This window comes from Salmo salar, chromosome 15, assembly GCF_965601325.2.
Source record: "Salmo salar chromosome 15, fSalSal1, whole genome shotgun sequence".
NCBI lineage: Eukaryota > Metazoa > Chordata > Actinopteri > Salmoniformes > Salmonidae > Salmo > Salmo salar.
In genome coordinates, this window is record NC_138305.1 from 74,652,428 (window position 1) to 74,675,686 (window position 23,259).

Genomic DNA, 23,259 nt, shown 5'->3' on the forward strand with positions numbered 1-23,259 from the left:
CCTTCAACAGAATTATCTGAATGTGGATTTACTGAAACACAGCGAATGCTAAATTTAGGAGAAGCATCTGAAATGGGCTCCTTCTACTCTGTGTATGATTCTCGCTTAGAGTGCGATTGGTGTCTGCTAGAAATCTTGGATGAACCCGCTATTTCAAAGTTCGGAAACGTAAATAAGTTCTTCTCATCCGCAAAATAAAAGTTTCCTGTAGAGATGGATTGGCTGTTACCCGTATTTAAGAGAAATAGATGAAATCGTATTTAAGAGAAACAGATGAAATGGGCTCCTTTTTCTCTGTGTATGATTCTCGCTTCGAGTGCGATTGGTGTCTGCTACAAATCTTGGATGAACCCGCTATTACAAAGGTCAGACACGTAAATAAAGTCATTTCATCCATAAGAAAAAGTTTCCTGAAGAGACAGATTGGCTTTTACTTGTCATTTTTATTAGTAATGCCTTATGTACATTAGCAAGTTGGTCTAGGGGTATGATTCTCGCTTCGGGTGTGAGAGGTCCCGGGTTCAAATCCCGGGCGAGCCCTTTAAAAAGGACCAATCATAGGGAAAACCTTCAAAAGACTTCTCCAAATCTGGTTTTACTGAAACACAGATAATGCTAAATTTAAGCACTTTTTAAGAGAAGCAGCTGAAATGTGCTCCTTTTTCTCTGTGTATGATTCTCACTTAGAGTGCGATTGGTGTCTGCTACAAATCTTGGATGAACCCGCTATTACAAAGTTCAGAAACGTAAATAATGTCTTCTCATCCGTAAAAAAAAAGTTTCCTGTAGAGACACATTGGCTGTTACCCGTATTTAAGAGAAACAGCTGAAATGGGCTCCTTTTTCTCTGTGTATGATTCTTGCTTCGAGTGCGATTGGTGTCTGATACAAATCTTGGATTAACCTGCTATTACAAAGGTCAGACACGTAAATGAAGTCATCTCATCCATAAAAAAAAGTTTCCTGTAGAGACAGATTGGCTGTTACCCGTATTTAAGAGAAATAGATGAAATCGTATTTAAGAGAAACAGATGAAATGGGCTCCTTTTTCTCTGTGTATGATTCTCGCTTCGAGTGCGATTGGTGTCTGCTGCAAATCTTGGATGAACCCGCTATTACAAAGTTCAGAAACGTAAATAATGTCTTCTCATCCGTAAAAAAATAGTTTCCTGTAGAGACACATTGGCTGTTACGCGTATTTAAGAGAAACAGCTGAAATGGGCTCCTTTTTCTCTGTGTATGATTCTTGCTTCGAGTGCGATTGGTGTCTGATACAAATCTTGGATGAACCTGCTATTACAAAGGTCAGACACGTAAATAAAGTCATCTCAACCATAAAAAAAAGTTTCCTGTAGAGACAGATTGGCTGTTACCCGTATTTAAGAGAAATAGATGAAATCGTATTTAAGAGAAACAGATGAAATGGGCTCCTTTTTCTCTGTGTATGATTCTCGCTTCGAGTGCGATTGGTGTCTGCTACAAATCTTGGATGAACCCGCTATTTCAAAGTTCGGAAACGTAAATAAATGTTTCTCATCCGTAAAATAAAAGTTTACTGTAGAGATGGATTGGCTGTTACCCGTATTTAAAAGAAACAGATGAAATCGTATTTAAGAGAAACAGATGAAATGGGCTCCTTTTTCTCTGTGTATGATTCTTGCTTCGAGTGCGATTGGTGTCTGATATAAATCTTGGATGAACCTGCTATTACAAAGGTCAGAAACGTAAATAAAGTCATCTCATCCATAAAAAAAAGTTTCCTGTAGAGACAGATTGGCTGTTACCTGTCATCTTTTATCAGTAATGCCTTATTTACATTAGAAAGTGGCTCGTTGGTCTAGGGGTATGATTCTTGCTTTGGGTGCAAGAGGTCCCGGGTTCAAATCCCGGACGAGCCCTTTAAAAAGGACCAGTGAAAGAGAAAACCTTCAACAGAATTATCTGAATGTGGATTTACTGAAACACAGCGAATGCTAAATTTAGGAGAAGCATCTGAAATGGGCTCCTTTTACTCTGTGTATGATTCTCGCTTAGAGTGCGATTGGTGTCTGCTACAAATCTTGGATGAACCCGCTATTTCAAAGTTCAGAAACGTAAATAAGTTCTTCTCATCCGCAAAATAAAAGTTTCCTGTAGAGATGGATTGGCTGTTACCCGTATTTAAGAGAAATAGATGAAATCGTATTTAAGAGAAACAGATGAAATGGGCTCCTTTTTCTCTGTGTATGATTCTCGCTTCGAGTGCGATTGGTGTCTGCTACAAATCTTGGATGAACCCGCTATTACAAAGTTCAGAAACGTAAATAATGTCTTCTCATCCGTAAAAAAAAAGTTTCCTGTAGAGACACATTGGCTGTTACCCGTATTTAAGAGAAACAGCTGAAATGGGCTCCTTTTTCTCTGTGTATGATTCTCACTTCGAGTGCGATTGGTGTCTGCTACAAATCTTGGATGAACCTGCTATTACAAAGGTCAGACACGTAAATAAAGTCATTTCATCCATAACAAAAGTTTCCTGAAGAGACAGATTGGCTTTTACCCGTCGTTTTTATCAGTAATGCCTTATGTACATTAGCAAGTGGCTCGTTGGTCTAGGGGTATGATTCTCGCTTCGGGTGTGAGAGGTCCCGGGTTCAAATCCCGGACGAGCCCTTTAAAAAGGACCAATCATAGGGAAAACCTTCAAAAGACTTCTCCATATCTGGTTTTACTGAAACACAGACAATGCTAAATTTAAGCACTTTTTAAGAGAAGCAGCTGAAATGTGCTCCTTTTTCTCTGTGTATGATTCTCACTTAGAGTGCGATTGGTGTCTGCTACAAATCTTGGATGAACCCGCTATTACAAAGTTCAGAAACGTAAATAATGTCTTCTCATCCGTAAAAAAAAAGTTTCCTGTAGAGACACATTGGCTGTTACCCGTATTTAAGAGAAACAGCTGAAATGGGCTCCTTTTTCTCTGTGTATGATTCTTGCTTCGAGTGCGATTGGTGTCTGATACAAATCTTGGATTAACCTGCTATTACAAAGGTCAGACACGTAAATAAAGTCATCTCATCCATAAAAAAAAGTTTCCTGTAGAGACAGATTGGCTGTTACCCGTCATCTTTTATCAGTAATGCCTTAATTACATTAGAAAGTGGCTCGTTGGTCTAGGGGTATGATTCTCGCTTTAAGTGAAAGAGGTCCCGGGTTCAAATCCCGGAAGAGCCCTATAAAAAGGACCAGTGAAAGTGAAAACCTTCAACAGAATTATCTTAATGTGGATTTACTGAAACACAGCGAATGCTACATTTAGGAAAATGCATCTGAAATGGGCTCCTTTTACTCTGTGTATGATTCTCGCTTAGAGTGCGATTGGTGTCTGCTACAAATCTTGGATGAACCCGCTATTTCAAAGTTCGGAAACGTAAATACATTTTTCTCATCCGTAAAATAAAAGTTTACTGTAGAGATGGATTGGCTGTTACCCGTATTTAAAAGAAACAGATGAAATCGTATTTAAGAGAAACAGATGAAATGGGCTCCTTTTTCTCTGTGTATGATTCTCGCTTCGAGTGCGATTGGTGTCTGCTACAAATGTTGGATGAACCTGCTATTACAAATGTCAGACACGTAAATAAAGTCATCTCATCCATAAAAAAAAGTTTCCTGTAGAGACAGATTGGCTGTTACCCGTCATCTTTTATCAGTAATGCCTTATTTACATTAGAAAGTGGCTCGTTGGTCTAGGGGTATGATTCTTGCTTTGGGTGCAAGAGGTCCTGGGTTCAAATCCCGAATGAGCCCTTTAAAAAGGACCAGTGAAAGTGAAAACCTTCAACAGAATTATCTGAATGTGGTTTTACTGAAACACAGCGAATGCTCAATTTAGGAGAAGCATCTGAAATGGGCTCCTTTTACTCTGTGTATGATTCTCGCTTAGAGTGCGATTGGTGTCTGCTACAGTCTTGGATGAACCCGCTATTTCAAAGTTTGGAAACGTAAATACATTCTTCTCATCCGTAAAATAAAAGTTTACTGTAGAGATGGATTGGCTGTTACCCGTATTTAAGAGAAACAGATGAAATCGTATTTAAGAGAAACAGATGAAATGGGCTCCTTTTTCTCTGTGTATGATTCTCGCTTCGAGTGCGATTGGTGTCTGCTACAAATGTTGGATGAACCCGCTATTACAAAGGTCAGACACGTAAATAAAGTCATTTCATCCATAAAAAAAAGTTTCCTGAAGAGACAGATTGGCTTTTACATGTCGTTTTTATTAGTAATGCCTTATTTAAATTAGCAAGTGGCTCGTTGGTCTAGGTGTATGATTCTTGCTTCGGGTGTGAGAGGTCCCGGGTTCAAATCCCCGGCGAGCCCTTTAAAAAGGACCAGTCATGGTGAAAACCTTCAAAAGAATTCTCCAAATGGGGTTTTACTGAAACACAGCCAATGCTAAATTTAAGCACTTTTTAAGAGAAGCAGCTGAAATGTGCTCCTTTTTCTCTGTGTATGATTCTCACTTAGAGTGCGATTGGTGTCTGCTACAAATCTTGGATGAACCCGCTATTACAAAGTTCAGAAACGAAAATAATGTCTTCTCATCCGTAAAAAAAAGTTTCCTGTAGAGACACATTGGCTGTTACCCGTATTTAAGAGAAACAGCTTAAATGGGCTCCTTTTTCTCTGTGTATGATTCTTGCTTCGAGTGCGATTGGTGTCTGATACAAATCTTGGATGAACCTGCTATTACAAAGGTCAGACACGTAAATAAAGTCATCTCATCTGTAAAATAAAAGTTTCCTGTAGAGATGGATTGGCTGTTACCCGTATTTAAGAGAAATAGATGAAATCGTATTTAAGAGAAACAGATGAAATGGGTTCCTTTTTCTCTGTGTATGATTCTCGCTTTGAGTGCGATTGGTGTCTGATACAAATCTGGCTCGTTGGTCTAGGGGTATGATTCTCGCTTTAGGTGAAAGAGGTCCCGGGTTCAAATCCTGGAAGAGCCCTATAAAAAGGACCAGTGAAAGTGAAAACCTTCAACAGAATTATCTTAATGTGGATTTACTGAAACACAGCGAATGCTACATTTAGGAAAATGCATCTGAAATGGGCTCCTTTTACTCTGTGTATGATTCTCGCTTCGAGTGCGATTGGTGTCTGCTACAAATGTTGGATGAACCCGCTATTACAAAGGTCAGACACGTAAATAAAGTCATTTCATCCATAAAAAAAAGTTTCCTGAAGAGACAGATTGGCTTTTACCTGTCGTTTTTATTAGTAATGCCTTATTTACATTAGCAAGTGGCTCGTTGGTCTAGGGGTATGATTCTCGCTTCGGGTGTGAGAGGTCCCGGGTTCAAATCCCGGCGAGCCCTTTAAAAAGGACCAATCATAGTGAAAACCTTCAAAAGAATTCTCCAAATGTGGTTTTACTGAAACACAGCCAATGCTAAATTTAAGCACTTTTTAAGAGAAGCAGCTGAAATGTGCTCCTTTTTCTCTGTGTATGATTCTCACTTAGAGTGCGATTGGTGTCTGCTACAAATCTTGGATGAACCCGCTATTACAAAGTTCAGAAACGTAAATAATGTCTTCTCATCCGTACAAAAAAAGTTTCCTGTAGAGACACATTGGCTGTTACCCGTATTTAAGAGAAACAGCTGAAATGGGCTCCTTTTTCTCTGTGTATGATTCTTGCTTCGAGTGCGATTGGTGTCTGATACAAATCTTGGATGAACCTGCTATTACAAAGGTCAGACACGTAAATAAAGTCACTCTCCAAGCCGTGGCGTTGGCGACCCGATGAGAAAAGAGAAACGTGGCGGTGGGCCCTCCGTGTAGACCGCACGAGGCGATTGGCTGCTCTCGGAGACCCGCTCAGTCGGCGTGTTTATCACCGTAGACGTGGCGGGCGTTACCCGTCACTTACGAGCCACTTACGAAAGTGGCTCGTTGGTCTAGGGGTATGATTCTCGCTTTAGGTGCAAGAGGTCCTGGGTTCAAATCCCGGACGAGCCCTTTAAAAAGGACCAGTGAAAGTGAAAACCTTCAACAGAATTATCTGAATGTGGATTTACTGAAACACAGCGAATGCTAAATTTAGGAGAATGCATCTGAAATGGGCTCCTTTTACTCTGTGTATGATTCTCGCTTAGAGTGCGATTGGTGTCTGCTACAAATCTTGGATGAAGCCGACTATTTCAAAGTTCGGAAACGTAAATACATTCTTCTCATCTGTAAAATAAAAGTTTCCTGTAGAGATGGATTGGCTGTTACCCGTATTTAAGAGAAATAGATGAAATCGTATTTAAGAGAAACAGATGAAATGGGCTCCTTTTTCTCTGTGTATGATTCTCGCTTCGAGTGCGATTGGTGTCTGCTACAAATGTTGGATGAACCTGCTATTACAAATGTCAGACACGTAAATAAAGTCATCTCATCCATAAAAAAAAGTTTCCTGTAGAGACAGATTGGCTGTTACCCGTCATCTTTTATCAGTAATGCCTTATTTACATTAGAAAGTGGCTCGTTGGTCTAGGGGTATGATTCTTGCTTCGGGTGTGAGAGGTCCCGGGTTCAAATCCCCGACGAGCCCTTTAAAAAGGACCAGTCATGGTGAAAACCTTCAAAAGAATTCTCCAAATGGGGTTTTACTGAAACACAGCCAATGCTAAATTTAAGCAATTTTTAAGAGAAGCAGCTGAAATGTGCTCCTTTTTCTCTGTGTATGATTCTCACTTAGAGTGCGATTGGTGTCTGCTACAAATCTTGGATGAACCCGCTATTACAAAGTTCGATAATGTAAATACATTTTTCTCATCCGCAAAATAAAAGTTTACTGTAGAGATGGATTGGCTGTTACCCGTATTTAAAAGAAACAGATGAAATCGTATTTAAGAGAAACAGATGAAATGGGCTCCTTTTTCTCTGTGTATGATTCTCGCTTCGAGTGCGATTGGTATCTGCTACAAATCTTGGATGAACCTGCTATTACAAAGGTCAGACACGTGAATAAAGTCATCTCATCCATAAAAAAAGTTTCCTGTAGAGACAGATTGGCTGTTACCCGTCATCTTTTATCAGTAATGCCTTACTTACATTAGAAAGTGGCTCGTTGGTCTAGGGGTATGATTCTTGCTTCGGGTGTGAGAGGTCCCGGGTTCAAATCCCCGGCGAGCCCTTTAAAAAGGACCAATCATAGGGAAAACCTTCAAAAGATTTGTCCATATCTGGTTTTACTGAAACACAGACAATGCTAAATTTAAGCACTTTTTAAGAGAAGCAGCTGAAATTTGCTCCTTTTTCTCTGTGTATGATTCTCACTTAGAGTGCGATTGGTGTCTGCTACAAATCTTGGATGAACCCGCTATTACAAAGTTCAGAAAGGTAAATAATGTCTTCTCATCCGTAAAAAAAAGGTTCCTGTAGAGAACCATTGGCTGTTACCAGTATTTAAGAGAAACAGCTGAAATGGGCTCCTTTTTCTCTGTGTATGATTCTTGCTTCGAGTGCGATTGGTGTCTGATACAAATCTTGGATAAACCTGCTATTTCAAAGGTCAGACACGTAAATAAAGTCATCTCATCCATAAAAAAAAGTTACCTGTAGAGACAAATTGGCTGTTACCCGTCATCTTTTATCAGTAATGCGTTACTTACATTAGAAAGTGGCTCGTTGGTCTAGGGGTATGTTTCTCGCTTTGGGTGCAAGAGGTCCCGGGTTCAAATCCTGGACGAACCCTTTAAAAAGGACCAGTGAAAGTGAAAACCTTCAACAGAATTATCTGAATGTGGATTTACTGAAACACAGCGAATGCTAAATTTAGGAGAAGCATCTGAAATGGGCTCTTTTTACTCTGTGTATGATTCTCGCTTAGAGTGCGATTGGTGTCTGCTACAAATCTTGGATGAAGCCGCTATTTCAAAGTTCGGAAACGTAAATAAATTCTTCTCATCTGTAAAATAAAAGTTTCCTGTAGAGATGGATTGGCTGTTACCCGTATTTAAGAGAAATAGATGAAATCGTATTTAAGAGAAACAGATGAAATGGGCTCCTTTTTCTCTGTGTATGATTCTCGCTTCGAGTGCGATTGGTGTCTGCTACAAATCTTGGATGAACCCGCTATTACAAAGGTCAGACACGTAAATAAAGTCATTTCATCCATAAAAAAAAGTTTCCTGAAGAGACAGATTGGCTTTTACCTGTCGTTTTTTTAGTAATGCCTTATTTACATTAGCAAGTGGCTCGTTGGTCTAGGGGTATGATTCTCGCTTCGGGTGTGAGAGGTCCCGGTTTCAAATCCCGGACGAGCCCTTTAAAAAGGACCAATCATAGTGAAAACCTTCAAAAGAATTCTCCAAATGTGGTTTTACTGAAACACAGCCAATGCTAAATTTAAGCACTTTTTAAGAGAAGCAGCTGAAATGTGCTCCTTTTTCTCTGTGTATGATTCTCACTTAGAGTGCGATTGGTGTCTGCTACAAATCTTGGATGAACCCGCTATTACAAAGTTCAGAAACGTAAATAATGTCTTCTCATCCGTAAAAAAAAGGTTCCTGTAGAGACCCATTGGCTGTTACCCGTATTTAAGAGAAACAGCTGAAATGGGCTCCTTTTTCTCTGTGTATGATTCTTGCTTCGAGTGCGATTGGTGTCTGATACAAATCTTGGATAAACCTGCTATTTCAAAGGTCAGACACGTAAATAAAGTCATCTCATCCATAAAAAAAAGTTACCTGTAGAGACAGATTGGCTGTTACCCGTCATCTTTTATCAGTAATGCCTTACTTACATTAGAAAGTGGCTCGTTGGTCTAGGGGTATGATTCTCGCTTTGGGTGCAAGAGGTCCCGGGTTCAAATCCCGGATGAACCCTTTAAAAAGGACCAGTGAAAGTGAAAACCTTCAACAGAATTATCTGAATGTGGATTTACTGAAACATAGCGAATGCTAAGTTTAGGAGAAGCATCTGAAATGGGCTCTTTTTACTCTGTGTATGATTCTCGCTAAGAGTGCGATTGGTGTCTGCTACAAATCTTGGATGAAGCAGCTATTTCAAAGTTCGGAAACGTAAATAAATTCTTCTCATCCGTAAAATAAAAGTTTCCTGTAGAGATGGATTGGCTGTTACCCGTATTTAAGAGAAATAGATGAAATCATATTTAAGAGGAAAAGATGAAATGGGCTCCTTTTTCTCTGTGTATGATTCTCGCTTCGAGTGCGATTGGTGTCTGCTACAAATCTTGGATGAACCCGCTATTAGAAAGGTCAGACACGTAAATAAAGTCATTTCATCCATAAAAAAAAGTTTCCTGAAGAGACAGATTGGCTTTTACCTGTCGTTTTTTTAGTAATGCCTTATTTACATTAGCAAGTGGCTCGTTGGTCTAGGGGTATGATTCTCGCTTCGGGTGTGAGAGGTCCCGGTTTCAAATCCCGGATGAGCCCTTTAAAAAGGACCAGTGAAAGCGAAAACCTTACAAGAATTATCAGAATGTGGATTTAGTGAAACACAGCGAATGCTAAATTTAGGAGAATCATCTGAAATGGGCTCCTTTTACTCTGTGTATGATTCTCGCTTAGAGTGCGATTGGTGTCTGCTACAAATCTTGGATGAAGCCGCTATTTCAAATTTCGGAAACGTAAATAAATTCTTCTCATCTGTAAAATAAAAGTTTCCTGTAGAGATGGATTGGCTGTTACCCGTATTTAAGAGAAATAGATTAAATCGTATTTAAGAGAAACAGATGAAATATGCTCCTTTTTCTCTGTGTATGATTCTCGCTTTGAGTGCGATTGGTGCCTGCTACAAATCTTGGATGAACCCGCTATTACAAAGGTCAGACACGTAAATAAAGTCATTTCATCCATAAAAAAAAGTTTCCTGAAGAGACAGATTGGCTTTTACCTGTCGTTTTTATTAGTAATGCCTTATTTACATTAGCAAGTGGCTCGTTGGTCTAGGGGTATGATTCTCGCTTCGGGTGTGAGAGGTCCCGGGTTCAAATCCCGGACGAGCCCTTTAAAAAGGACCAATCATAGTGAAAACCTTCAAAAGAATTCTCCAAATGTGGTTTTACTGAAACACAGACAATGATAAATTTAAGCACTTCTTAAGAGAAGCAGCTGAAATGTGCTCCTTTTTCTCTGTGTATGATTCTCACTTAGAGTGCGATTGGTGTCTGCTACAAATCTTGGATGAACCCGCTATTACAAAGTTCAGAAACGTAAATAATGTCTTCTCATCCGTAAAAAAAAAGGTTCCTGTTGAGACCCATTGGCTGTTACCCGTATTTAAGAGAAACAGCTGAAATGGGCTCCTTTTTCTCTGTGTATGATTCTTGCTTCGAGTGCGATTGGTGTCTGATACAAATCTTGGATGAACCTGCTATTTCAAAGGTCAGACACGTAAATAAAGTCATCTTATCCATAAAAAAAAGTTTCCTGTAGAGACAGATTGGCTGTTACCCGTCATCTTTTATCAGTAATGCCTTACTTACATTAGAAAGTGGCTCGTTGGTCTAGGGGTATGATTCTCGCTTTGGGTGCAAGAGTTCCCGGGTTCAAATCCCGGACGAGCCCTTTAAAAAGGACCAGTGAAAGTGAAAACCTTCAAAAGAATTATCTGAATGTGGATTTACTGAAACACAGCGAATGCCAAATTTAGGAGAAGCATCTGAAATGGGCTCTTTTCACTCTGTGTATGATTCTCGCTTAGAGTGCGATTGGTGTCTGCTACAAATCTTGGATGAAGCAGCTATTTCAAAGTTCGGAAACGTAAATAAATTCTTCTCATCCGTAAAATAAAAGTTTCCTGTAGAGATGGATTGGCTGTTACCCGTATTTAAGAGAAATAGATGAAATCGTATTTAAGAGAAACAGATGAAATGGGCTCCTTTTTCTCTGAGTATGATTCTCGCATCGAGTGTGATTGGTGTCTGCTACAAATCTTGGATGAACCCGCTATTACAAAGGTCAGACACGTAAATAAAGTCATTTCATCCATAAAAAAAAGTTTCCTGAAGAGACAGATTGGCTTTTACCTGTCGTTTTTTTAGTAATGACTTATTTACATTAGCAAGTGGCTCGTTGGTCTAGGGGTATGATTCTCGCTTCGGGTGTGAGAGGTCCCGGGTTCAAATCCCGGACGAGCCCTTTAAAAAGGACCAATCATAGTGAAAACCTTCAAAAGAATTCTCCAAATGTGGTTTCACTGAAACACAGACAATGCTAAATTTAAGCACTTCTGAAGAGAAGCAGCTGAAATGTGCTCCTTTTTCTCTGTGTATGATTCTCACTTAGAGTGCGATTGGTTTCTGCTACAAATCTTGGATGAACCCGCGATTACAAAGTTCAGAAACGTAAATAATGTTTTCTCATCCAAAAAAAAAAAGTTTCCTGTAGAGACCCATTGGCTGTTACCCGTATTTAAGAGAAACAGCTGAAATGGGCTCCTTTTTCTCTGTGTATGATTCTTGCTTCGAGTGCGATTGGTGTCTGATACAAATCTTGGATGAACCTGCTATTTCAAAGGTCAGACACGTAAATAAAGTCATCTTATCCATAAAAAAAAGCTTCCTGTAGAGACAGATTGGCTGTAACCCGTCATCTTTTATCAGTAATGCCTTACTTACATTAGAAAGTGGCTCGTTGGTCTAGGGGTATGATTCTCGCTTTGGGTGCAAGAGGTCCCGGGTTCAAATCCCGGACGAGCCCTTTAAAACAGACCAGTGAAAGTGAAAACCTTCAAAAGAATTATCTGATTGTGGATTTACTGAAACACAGAGAATGCTAAATTTAGGAGAAGCATTGAAATGGGCTCTTTTCACTCTGTGTATGATTCTCGCTTAGAGTGCGATTGGTGTCTGCTACAAATCTTGGATGAAGCAGCTATTTCAAAGTTCGGAAACGTAAATCAATTCTTCTCATCCATAAAATAAAAGTTTCCTGTAGAGATGGATTGGCTGTTACCCGTATTTAAGAGAAATAGATTAAATCGTATTTAAGAGAAACAGATGAAATGGGCTCCTTTTTCTCTGTGTATGATTCTCGCTTTGAGTGCGATTGGTGTCTGCTACAAATCTTGGATGAACCCGCTATTACAAAGGTCAGACACGTAAATAAAGTCATTTCATCCATAAAAAAAAAGTTTCCGGAAGAGACAGATTGGCTTTTACCTGTCGTTTTTATTAGTAATGCCTTATTTACATTAGCAAGTGGCTCGTTGGTCTAGGGGTATGATTCTTGCTTCGGGTGTGAGAGGTCCCGGGTTCAAATCCCGGACGAGCCCTTTAAAAAGGACCAATCATAGTGAAAACCTTCAAAAGAATTCTCCAAATGTGGTTTTACTGAAACACAGCCAATGCTAAATTTAAGCACTTTTTAAGAGAAGCAGCTGAAATGTGCTCCTTTTTCTCTGTGTATGATTCTCACTTAGAGTGCGATTGGTGTCTGCTACAAATCTTGGATGAACCCGCTATTACAAAGTTCAGAAACGTAAATAATGTCTTCTCATCCGTAAAAAAAAAGGTTCCTGTAGAGACCCATTGGCTGTTACCCGTATTTAAGAGAAACAGCTGAAATGGGCTCCTTTTTCTCTGTGTATGATTCTTGCTTCGAGTGCGATTGGTGTCTGATACAAATCTTGGATGAACCTGCTATTTCAAAGGTCAGACACGTAAATAAAGTCATCTTATCCATAAAAAAAAGTTTCCTGTAGAGACAGATTGGCTGTTACCCGTCATCTTTTATCAGTAATGCCTTACTTACATTAGAAAGTGGCTCGTTGGTCTAGGGGTATGATTCTCGCTTTGGGTGCAAGAGGTCCCGGGTTCAAATCCCGGACGAGCCCTTTAAAAAGGACCAGTGAAAGTGAAAACCTTCAAAAGAATTATCTGAATGTGGATTTACTGAAACACAGCGAATGCTAAATTTAGGAGAAGCATCTGAAATGGGCTCTTTTCACTCTGTGTATGATTCTCGCTTAGAGTGCGATTGGTGTCTGCTACAAATCTTGGATGAAGCAGCTATTTCAAAGTTCGGAAACGTAAATAAATTCTTCTCATCTGTAAAATAAAAGTTTCCTGTAGAGATGGATTGGCTGTTACCCGTATTTAAGAGAAATAGATGAAATCGTATTTAAGAGAAACAGATGAAATGGGCTCCTTTTTCTCTGAGTATGATTCTCGCATCGAGTGCGATTGGTGTCTGCTACAAATCTTGGATGAACCCGCTATTACAAAGGTCAGACACGTAAATAAAGTCATTTCATCCATAAAAAAAAGTTTCCTGAAGAGACAGATTGGCTTTTACCTGTCGTTTTTATTAGTAATGCCTTATTTACATTAGCAAGTGGCTCGTTGGTCTAGGGGTATGATTCAAGCTTCGGGTGTGAGAGGTCCCGGGTTCAAATCCCGGACGAGCCCTTTAAAAAGGACCAATCATAGTGAAAACCTTCAAAAGAATTGACACAGCGAATGCTAAATTTAGGAGAACATCTGAAATGGCTCTTTTACTCTGTGTATGATTCTCGCTTGAGTCGATTGGTGTCTGCTACAAATCTTGGATGAAGCCGCTATTCAAAGGTCAGACACGTAAATAAAGTCATTTCATCCATAAAAAAAGTTTCCTGAAGAGACAGATTGGCTTTTACCTGTCGTTTTTTTAGTAATGCCTTATTTACATTAGCAAGTGGATCGTTGGTCTAGGGGTATGATTCTCGCTTCGGGTGTGAGAGGTCCCCGTTTCAAATCCCGGACGAGCCCTTTAAAAAGGACCAATCATAGTGAAAACCTTCAAAAGAATTCTCCAAATGTGGTTTTACTGAAACACAGACAATGATAAATTTAAGCACTTCTTAAGAGAAGCAGCTGAAATGTGCTCCTTTTTCTCTGTGTATGATTCTCACTTAGAGTGCGATTGGTGTCTGCTACAAATCTTGGATGAACCCGCTATTACAAAGTTCAGAAACGTAAATAATGTCTTCTCATCCGTAAAAAAAAAGGTTCCTGTAGAGACCCATTGGCTGTTACCCGTATTTAAGAGAAACAGCTGAAATGGGCTCCTTTTTCTCTGTGTATGATTCTTGCTTCGAGTGCGATTGGTGTCTGATACAAATCTTGGATGAACCTGCTATTTCAAAGGTCAGACACGTAAATAAAGTCATCTTATCCATAAAAAAAAGTTTCCTGTAGAGACAGATTGGCTGTTACCCGTCATATTTTATCAGTAATGCCTTATTTACATTAGCAAGTGGCTCGTTGGTCTAGGAGTATGATTCTCGCTTCGGGTGTGAGAGGTCCCGGGTTCAAATCCCGGTTGAGCCCTTTAAAAAGGACCAATCATAGTGAAAACCTTCAAAAGAATTCTCCAAATGTGGTTTTACTGAAACACAGCCAATGCTAAATTTAAGCACTTTTTAAGAGAAGCAGCTGAAATGTGCTCCTTTTTCTCTGTGTATGATTCTCACTTAGAGTGCGATTGGTGTCTGCTCCAAATCTTGGATGAACCCGCTATTACAAAGTTCAGAAACGTAAATAATGTCTTCTCATCCGTAAAAAAAAAGGTTCCTGTAGAGACCCATTGGCTGTTACCCGTATTTAAGAGAAACAGCTGAAATGGGCTCCTTTTTCTCTGTGTATGATTCTTGCTTCGAGTGCGATTGGTGTCTGATACAAATCTTGGATGAACCTGCTATTTCAAAGGTCAGACACGTAAATAAAGTCATCTTATCCATAAAAAAAAGTTTCCTGTAGAGACAGATTGGCTGTAACCCGTCATCTTTTATCAGTAATGCCTTACTTACATTAGAAAGTGGCTCGTTGGTCTAGGGGTATGATTCTCGCTTTGCGTGCAAGAGGTCCCGGGTTCAAATCCCGGACGAGCCCTTTAAAACGGACCAGTGAAAGTGAAAACCTTCAAAAGAATTATCTGAATGTGGATTTACTGAAACACAGCGAATGCTAAATTTAGGAGAAGCATCTGAAATGGGCTCTTTTCACTCTGTGTATGATTCTCGCTTAGAGTGCGATTGGTGTCTGCTACAAATCTTGGATGAAGCAGCTATTTCAAAGTTCGGAAACGTAAATAAATTCTTCTCATCCATAAAATAAAAGTTTCCTGTAGAGATGGATTGGCTGTTACCCGTATTTAAGAGAAATAGATGAAATCGTATTTAAGAGAAACAGATGAAATGGGCTCCTTTTTCTCTGAGTATGATTCTCGCATCGAGTGCGATTGGTGTCTGCTACAAATCTTGGATGAACCCGCTATTACAAAGGTCAGACACGTAAATAAAGTCATTTCATCCATAAAAAAAAGTTTCCTGAAGAGACAGATTGGCTTTTACCTGTCGTTTTTATTAGTAATGCCTTATTTACATTAGCAAGTGGCTCGTTGGTCTAGGGGTATGATTCTCGCTTCGGGTGTGAGAGGTCCCGGGTTCAAATCCCGGACGAGCCCTTTAAAAAGGACCAATCATAGTGAAAACCTTCAAAAGAATTCTCCAAATGTGTGTTTTACTGAAACACAGCCAATGCTAAATTTAAGCACTTCTTAAGAGAAGCAGCTGAAATGTGCTCCTTTTTCTCTGTGTATGATTCTCACTTAGAGTGCGATTGGTGTCTGCTACAAATCTTGGATGAACCCGCTATTACAAAGTTCAGAAACGTAAATAATGTCTTCTCATCCGTAAAAAAAAAGTTTCCTGTAGAGACCCATTGGCTGTTACCCGTATTTAAGAGAAACAGCTGAAATGGGCTCCTTTTTCTCTGTGTATGATTCTTGCTTCGAGTGCGATTGGTGTCTGATACAAATCTTGGATGAACCTGCTATTTCAAAGGTCAGACACGTAAATAAAGTCATCTTATCCATAAAAAAAAGTTTCCTGTAGAGACAGATTGGCTGTAACCCGTCATCTTTTATCAGTAATGCCTTACTTACATTAGAAAGTGGCTCGTTGGTCTAGGGGTATGATTCTCGCTTTGGATGCAAGAGGTCCCGGGTTCAAATCCCGGACGACCCCTTTAAAAAGGACCAGTGAAAGTGAAAACCTTCAACAGAATTATCTGAATGTGGATTTAATGAAACACAGCGAATGCTAAAGTTAGGAGAATCATCTGAAATGGGCTCCTTTTACTCTGTGTATGATTCTCGCTTAGAGTGCGATTGGTGTCTGCTACAAATCTTGGATGAAGCCGATATTTCAAAGTTCGGAAACGTAAATAAATTCTTCTCATCTGTAAAATAAAAGTTTCCTGTAGAGATGGATTGGCTGTTACCCTATTTAAGAGAAATAGATGAAATCGTATTTAAGAGAAACAGATGAAATGGGCTCCTTTTTCTCTGTGTATGATTCTCGCTTCGAGTGCGATTGGTGTCTGATACAAATCTTGGATGAACCTGCTATTTCAAAGGTCAGACACGTAAATAAAGTCATTTCATCCATAAAAAAAAGTTTCCTGTAGAGACAGATTGGCTGTTACCCGTCATCTTTTATCAGTAATGCCTTATTTACATTAGCAAGTGGCTCGTTGGTCTAGGGGTATGATTCTCGCTTCGGGTGTGAGAGGTCCCGGGTTCAAATCCCGGTTGAGCCCTTTAAAAAGGACCAATCATAGTGAAAACCTTCAAAAGAATTCTCCAAATGTGGTTTTACTGAAACACAGCCAATGCTAAATTTAAGCACTTTTTAAGAGAAGCAGCTGAAATGTGCTCCTTTTTCTCTGTGTATGATTCTCACTTAGAGTGCGATTGGTGTCTGCTACAAATCTTGGATGAACCCGCTATTACAAAGTTCAGAAACGTAAATAATGTCTTCTCATCCGTAAAAAAAAGTTTCCTGTAGAGACCCATTGGCTGTTACCCGTATTTAAGAGAAACAGCTGAAATGGGCTCCTTTTTCTCTGTGTATGATTCTTGCTTCGAGTGCGATTGGTGTCTGATACAAATCTTGGATGAACCTGCTATTTCAAAGGTCAGACACGTAAATAAAGTCATCTTATCCATAAAAAAAAGTTTCCTGTAGAGACAGATTGGCTGTAACCCGTCATCTTTTATCAGTAATGCCTTACTTACATTAGAAAGTGGCTCGTTGGTCTAGGGGTATGATTCTCGCTTTGGGTGCAAGAGGTCCCGGGTTCAAATCCCGGACGAGCCCTTTAAAAAGGACCAGTGAAAGTGAAAACCTTCAAAAGAATTATCTGAATGTGGATTTACTGAAACACAGCGAATGCTAAATTTAGGAGAAGCATCTGAAATGGGCTCTTTTCACTCTGTGTATGATTCTCGCTTAGAGTGCGATTGGTGTCTGCTACAAATCTTGGATGAAGCAGCTATTTCAAAGTTCGGAAACGTAAATAAATTCTTCTCATCCGTAAAATAAAAGTTTCCTGTAGAGATGGATTGGCTGTTACCCGTATTTAAGAGAAATAGATGAAATCGTATTTAAGAGAAACAGATGAAATGGGCTCCTTTTTCTCTGAGTATGATTCTCGCATCGAGTGCGATTGGTGTCTGCTACAAATCTTGGATGAACCCGCTATTACAAAGGTCAGACACGTAAATAAAGTCATTTCATCCATAAAAAAAAGTTTCCTGAAGAGACAGATTGGCTTTTACCTGTCGTTTTTTTAGTAATGACTTATTTACATTAGCAAGTGGCTCGTTGGTCTAGGGGTATGATTCAAGCTTCGGGTGTGAGAGGTCCCGGTTTCAAATCCCGGACGAGCCCTTTAAAAAGGACCAATCATACTGAAAACCTTCAAAAGAATTCTCCAAATGTGGTTTTACTGAAACACAGCCAATGCTAAATTTAAGCACTTTTTAAGAGAAGCAGCTGAAATGTGCTCCTTTTTCTCTGTGTATGATTCTCACTTAGAGTGCGATTGGTGACTGCTACAAATCTTGGATCAACCCGCTATTACAAAGTTCAGAAACGTAAATAATGTCTTCTCATCCGTAAAAAAAAGGTTCCTGTAGAGACCCATTGGCTGTTACCCGTATTTAAGAGAAACAGCTGAAATGGGCTCCTTTTTCTCTGTGTATGATTCTTGCTTCGAGTGCGATAGGTGTCTGATACAAATCTTGGATGAACCTGCTATTTCAAAGGTCAGACACGTAAATAAAGTCATCTTATCCATAAAAAAAAGTTTCCTGTAGAGACAGATTGGCTGTAACCCGTCATCTTTTATCAGTAATGCCTTACTTACATTAGAAAGTGGCTCGTTGGTCTAGGGGTATGATTCTCGCTTTGGGTGCAAGAGGTCCCGGGTTCAAATCCCGGACGAGCCCTTTAAAACGGACCAGTGAAAGTGAGAACCTTCAAAAGAATTATCTGAATGTGGATTTACTGAAACACAGCGAATGCTAAATTTAGGAGAAGCATCTGAAATGGGCTCTTTTCACTCTGTGTATGATTCTCGCTTAGAGTGCGATTGGTGTCTGCTACAAATCTTGGATGAAGCAGCTATTTCAAAGTTCGGAAACGTAAATAAATTCTTCTCATCCATAAAATAAAAGTTTCCTGTAGAGATGGATTGGCTGTTACCCGTATTTAAGAGAAATAGATGAAATCGTATTTAAGAGAAACAGATGAAATGGGCTCCTTTTTCTCTGAGTATGATTCTAGCATCGAGTGCGATTGGTGTCTGCTACAAATCTTGGATGAACCCGCTATTACAAAGGTCAGACACGTAAATAAAGTCATTTCATCCATAAAAAAAAGTTTCCTGAAGAGACAGATTGGCTTTTACCTGTCGTTTTTATTAGTAATGCCTTATTTACATTAGCAAGTGGCTCGTTGGTCTAGGGGTTTGATTCTCGCTTCGGGTGTGAGAGGTCCCGGGTTCAAATCCCGGACGAGCCCTTTAAAAAGGACCAATCATAGTGAAAACCTTCAAAAGAATTCTCCAAATGTTGTTTCACTGAAACACAGACAATGCTAAATTTAAGCACTTCTGAAGAGAAGCAGCTGAAATGTGCTCCTTTTTCTCTGTGTATGATTCTCACTTAGAGTGCGATTGGTGTCTGCTACAAATCTTGGATGAACCCGCGATTACAAAGTTCAGAAACGTAAATAATGTCTTCTCATCCGTAAAAAAAAAGTTTCCTGTAGAGACCCATTGGCTGTTACCCGTATTTAAGAGAAACAGCTGAAATGGGCTCCTTTTTCTCTGTGTATGATTCTTGCTTCGAGTGCGATTGGTGTCTGATACAAATCTTGGATGAACCTGCTATTTCAAAGGTCAGACACGTAAATAAAGTCATCTTATCCATAAAAAAAAGTTTCCTGTAGAGACAGATTGGCTGTAACCCGTCATCTTTTATCAGTAATGCCTTACTTACATTAGAAAGTGGCTCGTTGGTCTAGGGGTATGATTCTCGCTTTGGGTGCAAGAGGTCCCGGGTTCAAATCCCGGACGAGCCCTTTAAAAAGGACCAATCATAGTGAAAACCTTCAAAAGAATTCTCCAAATGTGGTTTTACTGAAACACAGCCAATGCTAAATTTAATTACTTTTTATGAGAAGCAGCTGAAATGTGCTCCTTTTTCTCTGTGTATGATTCTCACTTAGAGTGCGATTGGTGTCTGCTACAAATCTTGGATTAACCCGCTATTACAAAGTTCAGAAACGTAAATAATGTCTTCTCATCCGTAAAAAAAAGGTTCCTGTAGAGACCCATTGGCTGTTACCCGTATTTAAGAGAAACCGCTGAAATGGGCTCCTTTTTCTCTGTGTATGATTCTTGCTTCGAGTGCGATTGGTGTCTGATACAAATCTTGGATAAACCTGCTATTTCAAAGGTCAGACACGTAAATAAAGTCATCTCATCCATAAAAAAAAGTTTCCTGTAGAGACAGATTGGCTGTTACCCGTCATCTTTTATCAGTAATGCCTTATTTACATTAGAAAGTGGCTCGTTGGTCTAGGGGTATGATTCTCGCTTTGGGTGCAAGAGGTCCCGGGTTCAAATCCCGGACGAGCCCTTTAAAAAGGACCAGTGAAAGCGAAAACCTTCCAAGAATTATCAGAATGTGGATTTAGTGAAACACAGCGAATGCTAAATTTAGGAGAATCATCTGAAATGGGCTCCTTTTACTCTGTGTATGATTCTCGCTTAGAGTGCGATTGGTGTCTGCTACAAATCTTGGATGAAGCCGCTATTTCAAAGTTCGGAAACGTAAATAAATTCTTCTCATCTGTAAAATAAAAGTTTCCTGTAGAGATGGATTGGCTGTTACCCGTATGTAAGAGAAATAGATTAAATCGTATTTAAGAGAAACAGATGAAATGGGCTCCTTTTTCTCTGTGTATGATTCTCGCTTTGAGTGCGATTGGTGTCTGCTACAAATCTTGGATGAACCCGCTATTACAAAGGTCAGACACGTAAATAAAGTCATTTCATCCATAAAAAAAAGTTTCCTGAAGAGACAGATTGGCTTTTACCTGTCGTTTTTATTAGAGATGCCTTATTTACATTAGCAAGTGGCTCGTTGGTCTAGGGGTATGTATGATTCTCGCTTCGGGTGTGAGAGGTCTCGGGTTCAAATGCCGGACGAGCCCTTTAAAAAGGACCAATCATAGTGAAAACCTTCAAAAGAATTCTCCAAATGTGGTTTTACTGAAACACAGACAATGCTAAATTTAAGCACTTCTAAAGAGAAGCAGCTGAAATGTGCTCCTTTTTCTCTGTGTATGATTCTCACTTAGAGTGCGATTGGTGTCTGCTGAAATCTTGGATGAACCCGCTATTACAAAGTTCAGAAACGTAAATAATGTCTTCTCATCCGTAAAAAAAAAGGTTCCTGTAGAGACAGATTGGCTGTTACCCGTCATATTTTATCAGTAATGCCTTACTTACACTGGAAAGTGGCTCGTTGGTCTAGGGGTATGATTCTCGCTTTGGGTGCAAGAGGTCCCGGGTTCAAATCCCGGACGAGCCCTTTAAAACGGACCAGTGAAAGTGAAAACCTTCAAAAGAATTCTCCAAATGTGGTTTTACTGAAACACAGACAATGATAAATTTAAGCACTTCTTAAGAGAAGCAGCTGAAATGTGCTCCTTTTTCTCTGTGTATGATTCTTGCTTCGAGTGCGATTGGTGTCTGATACAAATCTTGGATGAACCTGCTATTTCAATGGTCAGACACGTAAATAAAGTCGTTTTATCCTTAAAAAAAAGTTTCCTGTAGAGACAGATTGGCTGTTGCCCGTCATCTTTTATCAGTAATGCCTTACTTACGTTAGAAAGTGGCTCGTTGGTCTAGGGGTATGATTCTCGCTTTGGGTGCAAGAGATCACGGGTTCAAATCCCGGACGTGCCCTTTAAAAAGAACCAGTGAAAGTGAAAACCTCCAACAGAATTATCTGAATGTGGATTTACTGAAACACAGCGAATGCTAAATTTAGGAGAATCATCTGAAATGGGCACCTTTTACTCTGTGTATGATTCTCGCTTAGAGTGCGATTGGTGTCTGCTACAAATCTTGGATGAAGCCGCTATTTCAAAGTTCGGAAACGTAAATAAATTCTTCTCATCTGTAAAATAAAAGTTTCCTGTAGAGATGGATTGGCTGTTACCCGTATTTAAGAGAAATAGATGAAATCTTATTTAAGAGAAACAGATGAAATGGGCTCCTTTTTCTCTGTGTATGATTCTCGCTTCGAGTGCGATTGGTGTCTGCTACAAATCTTGGATGAACCCGCTATTACAAAGGTCAGACACGTAAATAAAGTCATTTCATCCATAAAAAAAAGTTTCCTGAAGAGACAGATTGGCTTTTACCTGTCGTTTTTATTAGTAATGCCTTATTTACAGTAGCAAGTGGCTCGTTGGTCTAGGGGTATGATTCTCGCTTCGGGTGTGAGAGGACCCGGTTTCAAATCCCGGACGAGCCCTTTAAAAATGACCTATCATAGTGAAAACCTTCAAAAGAATTCTCCAAATGTGGTTTTACTGAAACACAGACAATGCTAAATTTAAGCACTTCTAAAGAGAAGCAGCTGAAATGTGCTCCTTTTTCTCTGTGTATGATTCTCACTTAGAGTGCGATTGGTGTCTGCTGAAATCTTGGATGAACCCGCTATTACAAAGTTCAGAAACGTAAATAATGTCTTCTCATCCGTAAAAAAAAAGGTTCCTGTAGAGACCCATTGGCTGTTACCCGTATTTAAGAGAAACAGCTGAAATGGGCTCCTTTTTCTCTGTGTATGATTCTTGCTTCGAGTGCGATTGGTGTCTGATACAAATCTTGGATGAACCTGCTATTTCAAAGGTCAGACACGTAAATAAAGTCATCTTATCTATAAAAAAAAGTTTCCTGTAGATACAGATTGGCTGTTACCCGTCATCTTTTATCAGTAATGCCTTACTTACATTACAAAGTGGCTCGGTGGTCTAGGTGTATGATTCTCGCTTTGGGTGCAAGAAGTCCCGGGTTCAAATCCTGGACGAGCCCTTTAAAAAGGACCAGTGAAAGTGAAAACCTTCAATAGAATTATCTGAATGTGAATTTACTGAAACACAGCGAATGCTAAATTTAGGAGAATCATCTGAAATGGGCTCATTTTACTCTGTGTATGATTCTCGCTTAGAGTGCGATTGGTGTCTGCTACAAATCTTGGATGAAGCAGCTATTTCAAAGTTCGGAAACGTAAATAAATTCTTCTCATCCGTAAAATAAAAGTTTCCTGTAGAGATGGATTGGCTGTTACCCGTATTTAAGAGAAATAGATGAAATCATATTTAAGAGAAACAGATGAAATGGGCTCCTTTTTCTCTGTGTATGATTCTCGCTTCGAGTGCGATTGGTGTCTGCTACAAATCTTGGATGAACCCGCTATTACAAAGGTCAGACACGTAAATAAAGTCATTTCATCCATAAAAAAAAGTTTCCTGAAGAGACAGATTGGCTTTTACCTGTCGTTTTTTTAGTAATGCCTTATTTACATTAGCAAGTGGCTCGTTGGTCTAGGGGTATGATTCTCGCTTCGGGTGTGAGAGGTCCCGGTTTCAAATCCCGGACGAGCCCTTTAAAAAGGACCAATCATAGTGAAAACCTTCAAAAGAATTCTCCAAATGTGGTTTTACTGAAACACAGCCAATGCTAAATTTAAGCACTTTTTAAGAGAAGCAGCTGAAATGTGCTCCTTTTTCTCTGTGTATGATTCTCACTTAGAGTGCGATTGGTGTCTGCTCCAAATCTTGGATGAACCCGCTATTACAAAGTTCAGAAACGTAAATAATGTCTTCTCATCCGTAAAAAAAAAGGTTCCT

The 23,259-nt window shown here is 39.5% G+C and overlaps 20 non-coding genes across 20 annotated transcripts; all 20 read left to right on the top strand.

Annotated features, from left to right (window-relative positions):
• Positions 1 to 1,826: 1,826 nt before the first annotated feature.
• On the top strand, positions 1,827 to 1,898 carry trnap-ugg (transfer RNA proline (anticodon UGG)). The gene has a single exon. It is a non-coding gene; the product is annotated as a tRNA-Pro (tRNA).
• A 682-nt stretch (positions 1,899 to 2,580) lies between these two features.
• Positions 2,581 to 2,652, top strand: trnap-cgg (transfer RNA proline (anticodon CGG)). The gene has a single exon. It is a non-coding gene; the product is annotated as a tRNA-Pro (tRNA).
• Positions 2,653 to 5,934: 3,282 nt separating this feature from the next.
• On the top strand, positions 5,935 to 6,006 carry trnal-uag (transfer RNA leucine (anticodon UAG)). Its single transcript has one exon. It is a non-coding gene; the product is annotated as a tRNA-Leu (tRNA).
• A 2,223-nt stretch (positions 6,007 to 8,229) lies between these two features.
• trnap-ugg (transfer RNA proline (anticodon UGG)) lies at positions 8,230 to 8,301 on the top strand. The gene has a single exon. It is a non-coding gene; the product is annotated as a tRNA-Pro (tRNA).
• Positions 8,302 to 9,362: 1,061 nt separating this feature from the next.
• trnap-cgg (transfer RNA proline (anticodon CGG)) lies at positions 9,363 to 9,434 on the top strand. The gene has a single exon. It is a non-coding gene; the product is annotated as a tRNA-Pro (tRNA).
• A 501-nt stretch (positions 9,435 to 9,935) lies between these two features.
• trnap-cgg (transfer RNA proline (anticodon CGG)) lies at positions 9,936 to 10,007 on the top strand. The gene has a single exon. It is a non-coding gene; the product is annotated as a tRNA-Pro (tRNA).
• A 1,062-nt stretch (positions 10,008 to 11,069) lies between these two features.
• Positions 11,070 to 11,141, top strand: trnap-cgg (transfer RNA proline (anticodon CGG)). The gene has a single exon. It is a non-coding gene; the product is annotated as a tRNA-Pro (tRNA).
• Positions 11,142 to 11,630: 489 nt separating this feature from the next.
• trnap-ugg (transfer RNA proline (anticodon UGG)) lies at positions 11,631 to 11,702 on the top strand. Its single transcript has one exon. It is a non-coding gene; the product is annotated as a tRNA-Pro (tRNA).
• Positions 11,703 to 12,204: 502 nt separating this feature from the next.
• trnap-cgg (transfer RNA proline (anticodon CGG)) lies at positions 12,205 to 12,276 on the top strand. Its single transcript has one exon. It is a non-coding gene; the product is annotated as a tRNA-Pro (tRNA).
• Positions 12,277 to 12,765: 489 nt separating this feature from the next.
• Positions 12,766 to 12,837, top strand: trnap-ugg (transfer RNA proline (anticodon UGG)). Its single transcript has one exon. It is a non-coding gene; the product is annotated as a tRNA-Pro (tRNA).
• A 2,537-nt stretch (positions 12,838 to 15,374) lies between these two features.
• On the top strand, positions 15,375 to 15,446 carry trnap-cgg (transfer RNA proline (anticodon CGG)). Its single transcript has one exon. It is a non-coding gene; the product is annotated as a tRNA-Pro (tRNA).
• Positions 15,447 to 16,510: 1,064 nt separating this feature from the next.
• On the top strand, positions 16,511 to 16,582 carry trnap-cgg (transfer RNA proline (anticodon CGG)). Its single transcript has one exon. It is a non-coding gene; the product is annotated as a tRNA-Pro (tRNA).
• Positions 16,583 to 17,070: 488 nt separating this feature from the next.
• Positions 17,071 to 17,142, top strand: trnap-ugg (transfer RNA proline (anticodon UGG)). The gene has a single exon. It is a non-coding gene; the product is annotated as a tRNA-Pro (tRNA).
• A 1,061-nt stretch (positions 17,143 to 18,203) lies between these two features.
• trnap-ugg (transfer RNA proline (anticodon UGG)) lies at positions 18,204 to 18,275 on the top strand. The gene has a single exon. It is a non-coding gene; the product is annotated as a tRNA-Pro (tRNA).
• Positions 18,276 to 18,777: 502 nt separating this feature from the next.
• On the top strand, positions 18,778 to 18,849 carry trnap-cgg (transfer RNA proline (anticodon CGG)). Its single transcript has one exon. It is a non-coding gene; the product is annotated as a tRNA-Pro (tRNA).
• A 489-nt stretch (positions 18,850 to 19,338) lies between these two features.
• Positions 19,339 to 19,410, top strand: trnap-ugg (transfer RNA proline (anticodon UGG)). The gene has a single exon. It is a non-coding gene; the product is annotated as a tRNA-Pro (tRNA).
• Positions 19,411 to 19,898: 488 nt separating this feature from the next.
• On the top strand, positions 19,899 to 19,970 carry trnap-ugg (transfer RNA proline (anticodon UGG)). The gene has a single exon. It is a non-coding gene; the product is annotated as a tRNA-Pro (tRNA).
• Positions 19,971 to 20,855: 885 nt separating this feature from the next.
• trnap-ugg (transfer RNA proline (anticodon UGG)) lies at positions 20,856 to 20,927 on the top strand. The gene has a single exon. It is a non-coding gene; the product is annotated as a tRNA-Pro (tRNA).
• An 882-nt stretch (positions 20,928 to 21,809) lies between these two features.
• trnap-cgg (transfer RNA proline (anticodon CGG)) lies at positions 21,810 to 21,881 on the top strand. The gene has a single exon. It is a non-coding gene; the product is annotated as a tRNA-Pro (tRNA).
• Positions 21,882 to 22,942: 1,061 nt separating this feature from the next.
• Positions 22,943 to 23,014, top strand: trnap-cgg (transfer RNA proline (anticodon CGG)). Its single transcript has one exon. It is a non-coding gene; the product is annotated as a tRNA-Pro (tRNA).
• Positions 23,015 to 23,259: the final 245 nt, after the last annotated feature.